The sequence below is a fragment of the Haemaphysalis longicornis genome, unplaced genomic scaffold (assembly GCF_048455015.1).
Source record: "Haemaphysalis longicornis isolate Haplotype H1 unplaced genomic scaffold, Haemaphysalis longicornis Haplotype H1 scaffold_5, whole genome shotgun sequence".
Taxonomy (NCBI): Eukaryota; Metazoa; Arthropoda; class Arachnida; order Ixodida; family Ixodidae; genus Haemaphysalis; species Haemaphysalis longicornis.
The window spans coordinates 134,189,880-134,205,051 of NW_027526385.1; the positions used below are offsets into that span (position 1 = coordinate 134,189,880).

General features: G+C 48.3%; 1 non-coding gene across 1 annotated transcript; it reads right to left on the reverse strand.

Moving 5' to 3' along the window:
- Positions 1 to 342: 342 nt before the first annotated feature.
- Positions 343 to 414, reverse strand: Trnar-ucu (transfer RNA arginine (anticodon UCU)). Its single transcript has one exon. It is a non-coding gene; the product is annotated as a tRNA-Arg (tRNA).
- Between the last annotated feature and the right edge of the window lie 14,758 nt (positions 415 to 15,172).

The window sequence follows — 15,172 nt, forward strand, 5'->3', positions numbered from 1 at the left end:
GCCACTCAGACTACACGAGGAGAAGGGGACCTTCTTTTCAACCCCCGGGGCGTGACGCGAACGTCTACAGCCTGTCATAAGCGGGCAACTGGCGGGAAACCCTCTTATGCTACCTTGGCATCAAGGCTGCCAGAACCGAGGCCCTCGCTAAGCTTTCGCACGATAATAGGGTTTTAGAAATGAGGGGCTCGTTAGGAAAATACAGAAAGAAATGCCGGCAGTCTACAACGCCAAAGAAGGCACAGGGGAATGGTTGGACTATTTCTTACCGTTAGTGACGTTACATTATTATTATTATTATTATTCTATTAATTACGTGATAAAGAAAGAAAGAAAAACACGCGCCCAGAGTGGGGACCGAACCCACACCTTTCGATTAGATGTCGAATGCCTTACCAACTCGGCTATCTGGGCGACTGTGTTCTCCTTCGCTTTCTGGGTTATTTATATTTACTACAACTGTATCTGACGCTTGAGGGTGGTAGCCAGCGCCACTCAGACTACACGGGGAGAATGGGACCTTCTTTTCAACCCCCGGGGCGTGACGCGAACGTCTACAGCCTGTCATAAGCGGGCAACTGGCGGGAAACCCTCTTATGCTACCTTGGCATCAAGGCTGCCAGAACCGAGGCCCTCGCTAAGCTTTCGCACGATAATAGGGTTTTAGAAATGAGGGGCTCGTTAGGAAGATACAGAAAGAAATGCCGGCAGTCTACAACGCCAAAGAAGGCACAGGGGAATGGTTGGACTATTTCTTACCGTTAGTGACGTTACATAATTATGATTATTATTATTTTTTTTAATTACGTGATAAAGAAAGAGAGAAAAACACGCGCCCAGAGTGGGGTCAGGCTGTAGACGTTCGCGTCACGCCCCGGGGGTTGAAAAGAAGGTCCCCTTCTCCCCGTGTAGTCTGAGTGGCGCTGGCTACGACCCTCAAGCGTCAGATACCGTTGTAGTAAATATAAATAACCCAGAAAGCGAAGGAGAACACAGTCGCCAGATAGCCGAGTTGGTAAGGCATTCGAGATCTAATCGAAAGGCGTGGGTTCGGTCCCCACTCTGGGCGCGTGTTTTTCTTTCTTTCTTTATCATGTAATTAATAAAATAATAATAATAATAATAATGTAACGTCACTAACCGTAAGAAATAGTCCAACCATTCCCCTGTGCCTTCTTTGGCGTTGTAGACTGCCGGCATTTCTTTCTGTATTTTCCTAACGAGCCCCTCATTTCTAAAACCCTATTATCGTGTGAAAGCTTAGCGAGGGCCTCGGTTCCGGCAGCCTTGATGCCAAGGTAGCATAAGAGGGTTTCCCGCCAGTTGCCCGCTTATGACAGGCTGTAGACGTTCGCGTCACGCCCCGGGGGTTGAAAAGAAGGTCCCCTTCTCCCCGTGTAGTCTGAGTGGCGCTGGCTACCACCCTCAAGCGTCAGATACAGTTGTAGTAAATATAAATAACCCAGAAAGCGAAGGAGAACACAGTCGCCCAGATAGCCGAGTTAGTAAGGCATTCGAGATCTAATCGAAAGGCGTGGGTTCGGTCCCCACTCTGGGCGCGTGTTTTTCTTTCTTTATCACGTAATTAATAAAATAATAATAATAATGTAACGTCACTAACGGTAAGAAATAGTCCAACCATTCCCCTGTGCCTTCTTTGGCGTTGTAGACTGCCGGCATTTCTTTCTGTATTTTTCTAAAGAGCCCCTCATTTCTAAAACCCTATATATATATATATATATATATATATATATATATATATCTATATGTTAAAGGAACTTCTCGAGGAGCCAGAAGACCTAGTTAAGAAAATCGTAGACTCACGATTACACACAAAAACAATGGTTTACCGACGTTACGGGTGGGCGCCCAGTCTTCATCTTCAGTAACGAACAACGTAGAATCACGCACTTTTATATGGGTGCAGCAGGTGTGCTACAGTGCACCCTTGTTATTATATTGGAAGGTTGGGGAGAGGAAACCGGGAAGGGAGGGCACTATGTATGTGCGTACAAACTTTCGCACCGTTCTGCTCTTCACAAACTTTCAAAAGCAACAAAAATGAAGAAAGAAGATGCAGTACGGCAGCCCTCAAACTCTTTTCTACAAAGCACAGCAATATACAACTTCATCCACACACACACACACACAAAAAAAGGACAGGGTAATGAGCCGTTGAAAGACACTTTTCGTACGAATTATACGAATAAATAAATGGTGCAGGGAACGTCTCGACACACGAAATGCAAAGTTCAAGAACAACATATACAGAACGGAGGCCACCGGTGACACATCCATTCCTGAAAATACCAATTACCGGTGGCGTGGGGAATGTCAGGGCAGTTTACAAGTTCACAGAAGTCACCAAAGAGCGCACGTGCCAGCAACGCAACCAGTTATTTAGCTAGGTAGGAAGTATCTAGGTGTTTTTTTTATTACGAGTGTTTGCCGCGCGGCATATGGAAGGCGTTTTAAAGATAGAGGTAGAGAAGAAAGTAGGAAGGGAAGAGTTAGAGAGGCGTTTTAAAAATGGGAGTAGAGCAAAAAGTAGGAAGGAAAGAGAAAGAGAAGAAAATAGGGAGAGAGGGGCTGCCAAGAGCACAGAAGGTCACGAAACCGACAGGTGTTCAAATCTACAGGTATGCCTGCAGTCCAGTGGCGTGCAGAAAGTCCATCAGCGACCTGCAGTATTTATCGTCCTGCACCCAGCGGTTGTAGTTATCCCGTTTATCCCACCGGAGACCAACCTTTCTGATCACATGGTCTCGAGCTGTCCTCGTTCCCGCGCACGTCCACAAAAGATGCTTGGCGTCAGCTTCAACCGCCGGAGACGGACACTTGGGACACGTTCCTGGGTCGTCTTGTGAGTGCCCCCAAGTCCAAGTGACTGAAGGTGGGAGGGCCACCCCAGCTCGAAGCCTCCCGAGAGAAACTTCCTCCACCCGGGAAAGATTAGGGGGTACGGAGCAGACACACGGGGAAATTAGGGCACGTGTGTCCCTTCTCAGGAGACATTTCCGGGCTAAAAGACGGGAGCGCGGATCACAAGGAAAGGGGCTAGGGGAGGACTCAGGGGGGGAAGAAGAGTGGGAAATATGGTCCGCTAATTGATTCAGTATATTGCGACCGTGCCCCTGTACCCAATGTACACGGATCGTTAGCTCTGATGTTCTGTGGAGGCTGTGAATCTGCTGGCAGATCAGAGGTGTCTTCTTTACTTGCTTCAGTTGCTTCACAGCACTGAGCGAGTCTGTATATATATGCACCTCCGTGATGCTATGGAGTGCACTTGCAGCATTGACTGCGTCATGAACAGCCTGGAGCTCCAGTAGCAGCGGGTCCGGAGTGTCGGTAGCGTAACAGCGCGAGCCTTTGATTTCCGGGTGCGTGGCACTGACGAAAGCAGTCCGTCCTCCGTCCGGCAGAAGAGCTGCGTCTGTGTACAGTACGCAGTGACCTTCAGGGACTGTGGTATCGGAGGTTGGCGCTGGCTGGTCACGGCGACGAAGCTTCGTAGTCTTATTCGTTGTTATTGTCGTGTACAGCCATTGTGGAAGATCGTCTGAGGTTGAAGTGACGGGGGACGCATGACAAAAATGTGAATGAAGCGCTGCGACCACTGGAATATACAAACGCTTGAGCTTCCTTCCTTCTTCGCGCTGGGTTATAAGCTCCGTTATAGTATTGAGCTGGGCGTGTTCCTGTAAGACGGGTATCGGGGTAAGACGACGAAGTGCCGTGATGGTGCGCATAGCTTCTCGGTTTATAGTCTCAAGTTGCGCCCATTGTTGCTGGGTCAGTCTGTGAAATTGTGCCTGGTAGAGTAGGCGCGGCTACTCTACCAGGCACTCTACCAGGCTACTTTAGACTTTCGTCTAAAAATAGCAGAAAACCTGAAATGTGATAGTTCCAACGTTGTATATTTGCTCGAGTGTATGGTGCGCCACCTACCATTATTCGGGCAAACACAAAAGTCGTTCAGAACTAGGTTTAATAATCACACGTCACATTCTAAAACTCTGCCATTTCCCGTTGTCAAAACACGTTAACCTTTTTGGGCACTATTTTGAACACCTCAGATCCACGATATTAGAATCTGGGTTTTGCTCTCACCATGATCGACTAATCCGGGAATCGTACCTCACATACAAGTTCAAATCCGCATCCGCAGGCATTAATAGAGTTTCAGAAGATTATCGTCTTTGTTGGGTACCTAAGCCACTTTTACTTTTTTTCTTTCTTTCGTTCGCCATACCGAACACTGTCGGCCACCAAACGATCTCTCCCCTCTGCATACTTGTCTCGCTCGTTTTTGCGTGGAATAATGCCTGCATTCCCAGTACGACTCCGCTCCCGCCTTCCACTCCAGTTGAGAGGTTGGGGCATTTACTAGGGTTGGCAGCCCCTTTTGGGGGGGTTAAATTTGTTATCGCGAACGCGCTGTCTGCGCGGTGACTCACCATTTGCCATATCCGCGGTTCCCCCACCCCTCCGGTTCTTGGACAGTTTAGTCCGCACTAAAATTTCTCATTGATTACTCACTTCAATGCGTGCCTCCATACTGCTGTGACATGCTTCGATCATATACAGGGAAACTTGTTTACCCTTACTGGCGACCGATTTAATAGTTGCTTCCACGCAGAACACACCTAGATACTTCCTACTAGCTACATAATTGGTTGCGTTGCTGGCACGTGCGCTCTTTTGTGACTTCTGTGAACATGTAAATTGCCCTGACATTCCCCACGCCACCGGTAATTCGTATTTTCAGGATTGGATGTGTCACTGGCGCCCTCAGTTCTGTATTTGTTGTTCTTGAACTTTACATTTCGTGTGTCGAGTCGTCCCCTGCACCATTCATTTATTCGTGTAATTCGTACGAAAAGTGCTTTTTAACGGCTCCCTACGTTGTCCTTTTTTTGTAGGTGTGGATGAAGTTGCATATTGCTGGGCTTTTTAGAAAAGAGTTGGTCGTGTGCAGTACCTCATCTTCTTTCTTTATTTTTGTTGCTGTGGAGAGTTTGTGAGGAGCAAAACCGGGCGAAAATCTGTATGCACATGTATAGTGCCCTCCGTTCCCTGTTCCCTCGCCCCAACCTTCCAACGTTCTTAACAAGGGTGCACTGTAGCACACCTTCTGCACCTATATAAGCGTGCGTGATTCTAGGCTGCATGTTACTCATGATAAAGACCGGTCCTCAAGTCGAAACCTCAGTAAACCACTGTTTTTGTTTTAATCGTGCGTCTACCATTTTCTCAACTACATTTATAGATATTTATATACATTTATATATATAAATATTCCTAAAGAAAAAACGACCTCCCTCGGTACCTGCCCCAGCAAAGTTATTGACATTTAAAAACACTAACGGCCGTCGAAAAATGTATCCTAGAATGAGGTCTAACTTTCGGTCCCACCAATAACCGTATAAATTAATATGAGGGACATAAATATCTCACTGACTTTTCTCAGAGAATGAGAATAAGTGAGTTTTTTTTTCAGACAAGCAGGACCAAGGTGACCTTAACGAACGCACCCCCACTCTCCTAGCACTTGGACTTCAAATATAGACCAATCTCCTGAATTAAATATGTACTTAAAACCAGTATAAAGAGAAGCAATGGCTACAACTAAGCAATCAAACAAGCGCAAGAACCTACCTCCACCGGAAGAAGTTACCCTGAATGGCCTATCAGCCATAACCGACATTGTCATAAAGCCAGCCGACAAAGGTGGGAGCGTAGTTGTTTTACCGGTGGGAAAATACAAAGACGAAGCTTATAGGCAGCCTAAAACGCTTGCTACTACAAGCCCTTAGATAACGATCCGAGGCATGAATACAGCCTAGAAATCCTTCAGAGCCTCACAGATCTGCGAACTAGAGAATGATTAACGACCACTGACTTCAATTTTATGAAACCAATAATTAAGCATGCAGGATGTTTTTACCGCTTACCAAAAGTTCACAAAACCCCCGAGAATTATTGTTCACGGCCGAAATTTCTTGCAGACCCATCGTTTCGAATAACAATACCCCAACAGAAGCATTATCTCTGTACCTGAATCATTGCCTGTCCGACATTCCGGCTCTTCTTCCTTCATTAGTTCAGAGCACCCCCCACTTCCTCCGCATAATAGAAGAGATAAATAAGGTTGGGTGCCTACCCAGTAGAACCCTCCTTGTTAGTCTTGACGTTGCCGCATTGTATACAAACGGATTGTATACAAACATCCCTTTCGTCGAAGGAATCAAAGTGTTTTCAAAAGCTTTAACTGAGAATCCGCACCAACATGCGCCAGAAGTGTAAATAACTTTAATAAAACTAGTTTTAACTCTCAATTATTTTGATTTCGACTCGTCTTACATTTTGCAAGTTTTTGGAACCAGCATGGGTACTCCATTCGCGCCGACCTAAGCCAATAAATTGATGGGTCAACTTGAAGCCACCCTATTAAGCTCTTTTCCGCATAAACCTCAGGTTTACCTCCGCTACATAGACGACATCTTCATGATTTCGGAACACGGTCGTGCGACTCTAGAAACGTTTATATCTCATCTCTATTCTTCGCATCCCACTAATAAATTATTCTGCCCTTATTCTGAAGAAGTGAACTAACTGGTTACTACCGTCATTCTAGACAATGGTAAACTTAAAACCACGCTTTTTAGAAAACCAACCGACAGGTAGAAGTACCTACATAATAGAAGTCATCTCCCGAGACACTGCAAGCAAGGGATCTTTGTAGCAGTAGTCACCAGGTTTAAAAGAGTATGCAGCGATGACAATGACTACGTAGAGCACCTAGATGACCTCAAATCCACCCTTAAGAACAGGATTCACCCCAAAAGCTCACTCGATCAGGCCTACCAACGTGCGTCTAATCTCAAAAGGGGTGACGTGCTCAACAAACAGCAACAAATCGAAAGCACCAGGCCGCCCGCCCTAATAACTAAATTTTGAGCCGCCCTCCCAAGCGCAAAAAATATCATGCGGAAATACTACCCCACTTTATCCAGTTACGACCAATTTAAAAAATGTTCCCGGAAGCACTAAGGATTACCTGCCAGAGAAATAGGAATTTAAAAGATATTTTAGTGCATGCTCAAACAGGGCCTTCAAAGCAACCAGTCATAGCCAGCTGCTCCCATCCCAGAAGCAAGACTTGCAGGCACATGCAGACGGGCTGCATTGTAAAAAGCACAGACAGTAATTAGGTAAACAAGATTAATTCAATTTTTACGTGCACTTCATTCAACACTGTGTATATGTTTGAATGCTCAATGTGCAACAAAGAGCATATAGGCGAAACGAGTCAAACTATGAGCCTACGTCTTAACGGTCACCGGGCAGATACTCTTAGCAAAGGCTCCATAGCTGTAGCCCAGCATTTCAACCAACCAGGCCACTATTTGATGATCTTAAGTAGTATATTCTTCAGGCAAACTTTAAGTCTTCTAGAGACATGAAATACCGAGAATCCTATTTAATTTACAAATTCAACTCCATGAAACCTCCTGAAATTATTGCGTCTAGGTGCAACATGTAATCCTTGCGGTGTTCACCGGGAATACAGCAATAGGCATTGTCTTAGATATAGGTTACCCAAAGTATATAACCCCTCCCTCTGCTCTTTACCTGGTCACCTAATTCCTATTGTTTTCATTCCTGAGCTTCCAGTTTAGTACGCGCCCATACCCCTCCAACCTTTGCCTTTGAAATTCCATTTTATTTCTGTTATTTTTTTTGCTCAACTTTATCTTGTTCCCTGTATGTCATTGTAACTTTATCTTTTCGTTTTTAGTTTCAGGACCGGTTTGTTCAAGGAATGTTGCCGTGGGCGACACGTGCCATTTGAGTGGTCGGGTTTTCGCTTTTCCTTTTTGTTTGTGGGTTTGTGTGGCTTCCCTTCCTGTATTTTTATCTTTTTTTATCATTGACCTAGTTATTCCCCCCCCCCCCTTCTCTACCTTCTCTTTTGACATGAGGCTTGCAGGTAGTTTCGGATCAGGACCCCACTCTCAGCGCCTATGCTGCTTTCGGAGGTTCGGAGAACCCTTGGTTATGCTCTGCGGCGGGTCTACAAACACCCTATCATCCTTTCTCTCCAAAAATTCCCAGATATACCCCAGGCCGACTTCCCTGTGACCTACTGCGCAGCTCAAACTATACAACCTTTTCCCCCCTCAATATCTCCACCGGCATATTCCCAACCTAATGCTCTTTCTCATTTCTACTTCCTTCTTTCCCTCACTCCTCTCACCTGGGGACCTACCCCTATATAAAGCGCAGCAGCCAGGTGAGAGGTTGCCGTGACGAAGGCAAGTCTCGTTGCTGAAACGTTGGCAAGAATCGCACATCTACCTTGTTCGAAGTATTTTTTTCTTGTGTTCTGTACGATCTTCAAAGTTTTACTGCTCCCTATATATATATATATATATATATATATATATATATATATATATTTACAGGAAGTCACAGACGACTTGGTTGTCTTCAACGAAAACGAGTTTATTGAAGCGAACTTGTGCTCCCCTAAAACTCAAAGAATACACAGGTGGCGAAACAGCAGTCAAGAAAGTGATGTGCCTACGCTAGCGTCGAGAGTCGAATGCCGTGGCGTCTGCTCTGCAGGCTTTTGTCTTGCGGCGCAAGTGTTTCTGGAACAACACATTTACACCCAGAACATTGCACTTCAAGGAAGAATATTCTGGGCTAGTGAAGTTAGAGCGAAACAATCCGCTTATCTGTATGAGATAGCCCGTGCGGAATAAAAATGAAGAATGGAAGACGCGCTTCGCTTGGGACACAGATAACAGAGCCGGGCGTGGCCGGGCTGTAAAAAAGAACAATAAAAACACGAACACATACAAGGTTCGCGGCATTACCTCCCTTTATTAGTGCATCAATCCGATGCTAAAAAAAAGACAGTCCGATAAACGACAACAACATCCGTCAGCTGCAATAGTAAGGCTTCAAGCGAACTACGTGGACAACTTCGGGACGCCTGCGTCGTCGTGATGTTAAGAAATAACCATCGGAGACCACCTTGTAGGGTCCGAAATACCGTCGCAAACGTTTCTCACTGAGTCCGCGTCGTCGGATGGGAGTCCAAACCCAAACTCAATCCCCTGGGTGGTTACTCGGCGTCTGGGTGTCGGATGTTGTAGCGCCCGGCATCCACCAGCTGCTGGTTCATTGTACGAACTCCGGCGACCTTGTGGGCCTCCTCCGCACGCTTAAGGTATTCTTGGACGTCGTGGTTGAGGTCGTCTTCTACATGCGGAAGCATGGCGTCAAGCCTCCTAGTCGGCAGTCTTCCATAGACAAGCTCCAACGGCGTTATCTGCGCAGTTTTCTGAATAGCCGTGTGTTACGTAAACGTGACATACAGGAGCACTTCGTCCAAAATCTTATGATCAAATTCGACGTACATTGACATCATGTCCGAGATTGTCTTGTTCACATGTTCTGTGAGTCCGTTCGTTTGGGGGTGGTACGCCATCGTTCTTCGGTGATCCGCCTTGCTGTAGCGTAATATTCCTTACATCATCTCCGCAGTAAAGGCCGTTCGGCGGGCCGTGATTAGGGCTTCCGGGGCTCCATGTCGCAGCGCAATTTGGGTTATGAATAACGTTGCAACTTCTTGTGCAGTCCCCCTCGGAAGAGCAGCCGTCTCTGCGTAGCGTGTCATGTAGTCTGTCGCTACGACAATCCACTTGTTCCAGGATCGGGATGTAGGGAACGGGCCCAGAAGGACCATTGCAATCTGTTGGAAGGCCCTCGATGGTATGGCGATCGGCTGCAGAAGTCCGGCGGGTCTCGTCGGTGGCGTTTTTTGTCACTGGCAGTCACGGTAGCTGCGGACGTAGTGGGTGACGTCGGACGTAAGACGGGGCCAGTTGTACTTCACCTTGATTTTTCCAATTGTGCGGGCTGTGCCGAGATTCCCGGGAGACGGGACGTCGTGCAACGTTTCCAAAATGTCGTCACGAAGGTTTGCGGGGATGACAAGATAATTCGTTCACGTTCCAGGGCTGAAATTCTTCCCGAGAACGGAGTGTTTCAGCCCTATTACTGGTAGGTTGAGTTTGAACGTTCTAGGCACGGCGACGTTGCATCCTTCTAGTTAGTCGATTAGGACGCGCAAGTCGGTGTCCGCACGCTGCTGGGCGGCTAGATCGCTATCTGTGAGGATTCCCAGGAACGCGCTCCCTTCATCAGAGCCTTGTGGTGGTTGGTCGATGGCAGAGTGGGACCGGAAGCCGGCGTCGGAGTGTTTCCTGTCAGATTTATGGACGATTGTAACGTCGAACTCTTGCAGGCAGAAACTCCATCGCCCTAGACGGCCTGAGGGGTCCTTCAAATTGGCGAGCCAACACAGCGCATGGTGGTCTATCACACCCTACATGGTCTACCATACACGTAAGGGCGAAAATTTGAATCGCCCAAATACCAGCGAGGCACTCTTTTTCAGACGCTGAGTAGTTTTTCTCCTGCTCAGACAGACCACGGCTGGCAAATGCGATTACTTTGACGCAGCCGCATTGTTTTTGGACGAGGACGGCACCCAATCCTATATCACTGGCGCCCGAATGCATTTCCGTATCGGCGTCTTCGTCGAAATGAGCGAGCACTGGCAGGCTTCGCAGGCGTTTCGCAGCTCGCAGAATGTCTTTTCTTTGTCGCTTTCCCAGCTAAAAGAGGTGCTATTTTTCGTCATGCGTGGGACTGGCTCGGCAACATGTGCGATGTTTGCGACAAAGCGCCGGTAGTATGCGCACAGTCCGAGAAATCTTCGCACGCCCTTCTTTCTGCCTTGGGAAGTCGCAATGGCTGAGGTTTTTGCCTGGTAAGGTAGGACTCCCGCGGCGTTGACGACGTGGCCCAAAAACGTGAGCGCCTCGTTCGCGAAAGGGCACTTTTCGGGCTTCAGAGTTAATCCCGACGTACGAAAGGCCTCAAATACCGACTCCAACCTTACAAGGTGTTTGTTGAATGTCCGGGCGAATACCGCAACGTAGTCGAGGTGTAGAAGGCAGGTATGCCACTTCAGACCAGCTAGCAGTGTCCATGACTTATTCAAACGTTGCTTGCACCATGCACAGCCGAAACAGCATCCCCTTCAACTCGTATAGACCGTCCTGTTCACGCCGATACTGAACGCAAAACCTTAATGGGCCGTCTTTTTTCTTCAACAGTACGACCGGCGCAGACCAGGGGCTTTTCGACGGTTGTATAATGTCGTCGCTGAGCATGTCGTCGACCTGAGTTCCGATGGCTTTGAAAGTTCGTGTGAAGAGACGCGGTACGATGACTGTCTGGTATATCGGGCTGCATCTTCAGGTATTACTCGGTGCTTAGCTACATGCGCCTTACGCAGTGTTGAGTTTGACGAAAAACACTCCCAGTAGCGCCGCAGCAAAGTCAATAATTTGTACCGTTTTGCTTGCGGTAACTCCGAATTCTAATCGAAGGTATTCGGAAGCTTGAAGATATCTTCATGTGCGCATTCAAACTCGGTACCCGCGATCACGTCACTTGCGTCTTGCGTTTCTTCGAGGAACGCAATTGCAGCGCCCTTGTGTAAATGCAGGTACTCGTAGGTGAAATTTGTAGCCAAAACGTGGAATTGGCGTAGCCTAAAGCGCGCAATGCCTCTTGCGAAAAAGACACCGCGGCCCAGAAGCAGCCGTTGGTCACTCTCCACGAGTGCGTCGACGTCAGTAACCACATCTTCACAGTAGACGCGGAGCATAACGGTTGCGCGGGGTAGCAGGGTGACATGATCATCGGCGATCCTTGCAGCTGCATGGTGTTCGGGGTTCGGTACCGGCGTCATGCAATGACCGGAAGAAAATGTTAAAGTCTTGGCCTGTAGGTCAATTCTTGCACCTTGGTACGTCAAAAAGTCCATTCCGAGAGTTACGTCGCAGGAGCAGTCAGGCAAGATAACGAACGCGGCAGGGTACAACGTGGCATCTATGGTGACAATGTATGCGCACGTTCCACTTTGCATCACGAAGTGGCCTCCTGGTTGCGTATGTGCGACCGTCCCATCTGGTGATAACTTTCTTCAGCTTAGACGCAAATGGTCCGCTTATTACTGAGTGTTCGGCTCCCGTATCTACGAGGGTGACTACATCAAAGCCGTCGATAGACACTTTGACGTCGGATGCAGTCTTTCTCGAGTTCCGGGTGCAACGGGGCGTCGCATCTCGCCTTGTGCGTGTGCGTCGTCATCGTCTTCTCAGCGGTAGTCTCGGTCAGGTCAGGTACGCGTCGCGCCGTGTAGCTGTCTTCGTGTTCGGGAGTCTCTTCAGGGTTAGGTCGTGTCGTCGGGATGTGGCCCTGTCGTGAATCACTGTGTGCGGCGCGTCGTTGCATCGTCAGAGGGTTCCGGTTTTTCGCCGTAGAGCAACTTCACCTCCAGAATTTGCTGCTTTTAGTTTCCCCCGCGTGGGCTGGGGGACCTTCCATGTGCGAACTCAGCATTGATACAGCGGTTCGGCGATTGGTATGGGTAGGGCGACAACAAACGGTAGAAACAGGCTGGTCCATGGCTAGTTTCAGATATATAGTCGTCGATGTCGCGTGGTTGTTGGCCAGAGAGAGGGCGAGGTGCGTCGACGGAGAAACCATGCAGTCCAAGTTTTTTGTATGGGAGCGTCGGTAGATGTGGTCGGCCTCTCCGCAGTGGTAGCACAGGGGGCGATTATTGAGAGTTCGCCATGCGTCCATCTTCCTTGGCGTGGGGTTTTGGACTACCGGGGGTCGGGCGAGCGAGAGTTCGCGGCCATGAGGTGAGGCCTCTTGACAACAAGTTGGAGAAGGGTGGGGTCGAGTAAGAGCTTCAGCGTAGGCCATACTTGTGGCTCACGGGGACTTCCGACGGCGTAGAAGACCCCAGTGCGTGTTGAACTTCTTCTCGGAGCACCTCGATCATGGAGGCAATCTGGGGTAGCGGCATGATTGGGAAAAGCCTCCTCAGTTCTTCACAAACGACGGTGCGGATCGTTTCCCTCAAGTCTTCCGTAGCGAATCCAGGGGCGTTGACGGGGTTCACCAAAAACGCCTTCAGTGGTCGAACGTATTGCCTCGAAAACATGTCCAGGGTCCTCTCGAACATTGAAGCCTCGGTCACGAACTCAGTGATGGCTTTGGGCGGGTTGCAAATGAGTCCAGCGAAGAGCTGTTGTTTACGATTCCGCATCAGAAAGCGCACCTTCTTCTCTTCTGCCGTTTCGGGGTCAGCTCATCGGAACAGCATCTTTATCTTCTCAACAAACACCACAACACCTTCGTTAGGGTGTTCGTGTCGCGTCTGCTACAACACCTCAGCTCGTTCTTTCCGTACGACAGTTGTGAATATTTTCAAAAAGTTCTCTTTAAACATGCTACATGATGTTAGCGAGCTCAAGCTATTTTCAAACCAGACTTGAGCCGAGTATGCGTGGTAGAAAAAACACTTGCCTCAGAGTTTCTTCATCATCCCATCGGTTGAAACTTCGGAGCGCTCCAGCTTCTCCAGCAACCCTTCCGGGTCTTCTCAAGGGGATCCTCGGAATGATGGGGGCTCCCGAGGTTGCTGCAGAAGGACGAAAGGGTTGGCTTGGCTGACCATGGTGCTGGTTGCGACGTCTTTGTTCTTCGTTTTCTCCGGTAGTAGACCGAGCTCGGATGGTAAGCCTTGCAGGCGGAGGCTGGCTCTGGTTGGACTGGCTTGGCGGCTTCGAGAGGTTCTAGGGAGCATGAAGAGTGCGTACCCAGCACATTCACCAGATGTCACAAAGTCAAAGACGACGCAGTTTTCTTCCAAGAAAACGAGTTTATTGGAGTAAACTTGTGCTCCCCTAACAACTCAAAGAATGCACAGGCGGCGAAACAGCAGTGAAGAAAGTGACGTGCGTAGGCAAGTGTCGAGATTCCAATGCCGCGGAGTCTGCTCTGCAGGCTTTTATCTTTACGCGCAAGTTTTTCTGGAATCGTTGATTTACATCCAGAACATTGTAGATCAAAGAAGATGATTCTGGCCTAGTGACGTTTGGGCGAAACAGTCTCCTTAACTGAATGAGATAGCCCGTGGAGAATAAAAATAAATAATTGCAGACGCGCTTCGCTTGGACTACAGATAACAGAGCTGGGCGCGGCCTGGCACTAAATAGAAGCAATGCATAAACAAACCAATACATGGTTCGCGGCAATATATTGTCACACATAAAAGAGGACGCAGTTGTCTTCAAGAAAAAAACGTTATTTGAAGCGTACTTGTGCTCCCCTAACCACTCAAAGAATACACACGCGGCGAAGCAGCAGCGAACAAAGTAACGTTTGCAGGCGAGTTTCGCCTAGTTCGATGTCTTGGTGTCTGCACTGCGGTCATTCATCTCTCCGCGCCAGGGCTTCTCGAGCAGTGGAACCTCATCTAGAACACTGTAGATCATAGATTATTCTACGCTAGCGACGCTAGTTTATGACACCATCTTTTTGAAAATAGATAATGCGTGCAGCATAAAGAACAGAACATGCGCTTCACTTGGCCTACGGATAACACAGATAACATAGCCCGGAGCAGCTGGTGGGCAAAAACAAAACATAAACAAACCCATATCATGTTTTGTGGCATTGCCCCCTCTAAGAGGGCATCGACATGACGCTAAAAATAAAGCAGGCTGAACAAACAAAATGTATCACCTTGCTTAGCAAGGTTTCAGGCGAACCATGTGGAAGACTTCGGTCCGCGTGCGTCGTCGCGTTGTTCTGGAATAACCATTAGGGATCACGTCGTAGTTAAGTTGGCCAACACATTGTATAATACGATAGGATCCGAAATACCATCGCAGAAGCTCCTCACTGAGTCCACGTGGTCGCATGGGAGTCCAAACCCACACAGAATCCTCAGGGTAGTACTCGGCGTCTCGGCGTCGGAGGTTGTAGCATCTGGCATCCACAAGCTGCTGACCCGTTGAGTGAATACGAGCTAGCTGGTGGGCCTCCTCCGCACGCTGAAGGTTTTCTAGGTCGTCGGCGTTCAGGTCGTCGTCCTGTATGGTACGGAAGCATAGCGTCAAGCATCGTAGTCGCCGGTGTTCCGTAGACCAGCTCGAACGGTGTCATCTTCGTAGTTCCCTGGATAGACTTGTTGTACGCAAACGTGACATACGGAAGGACT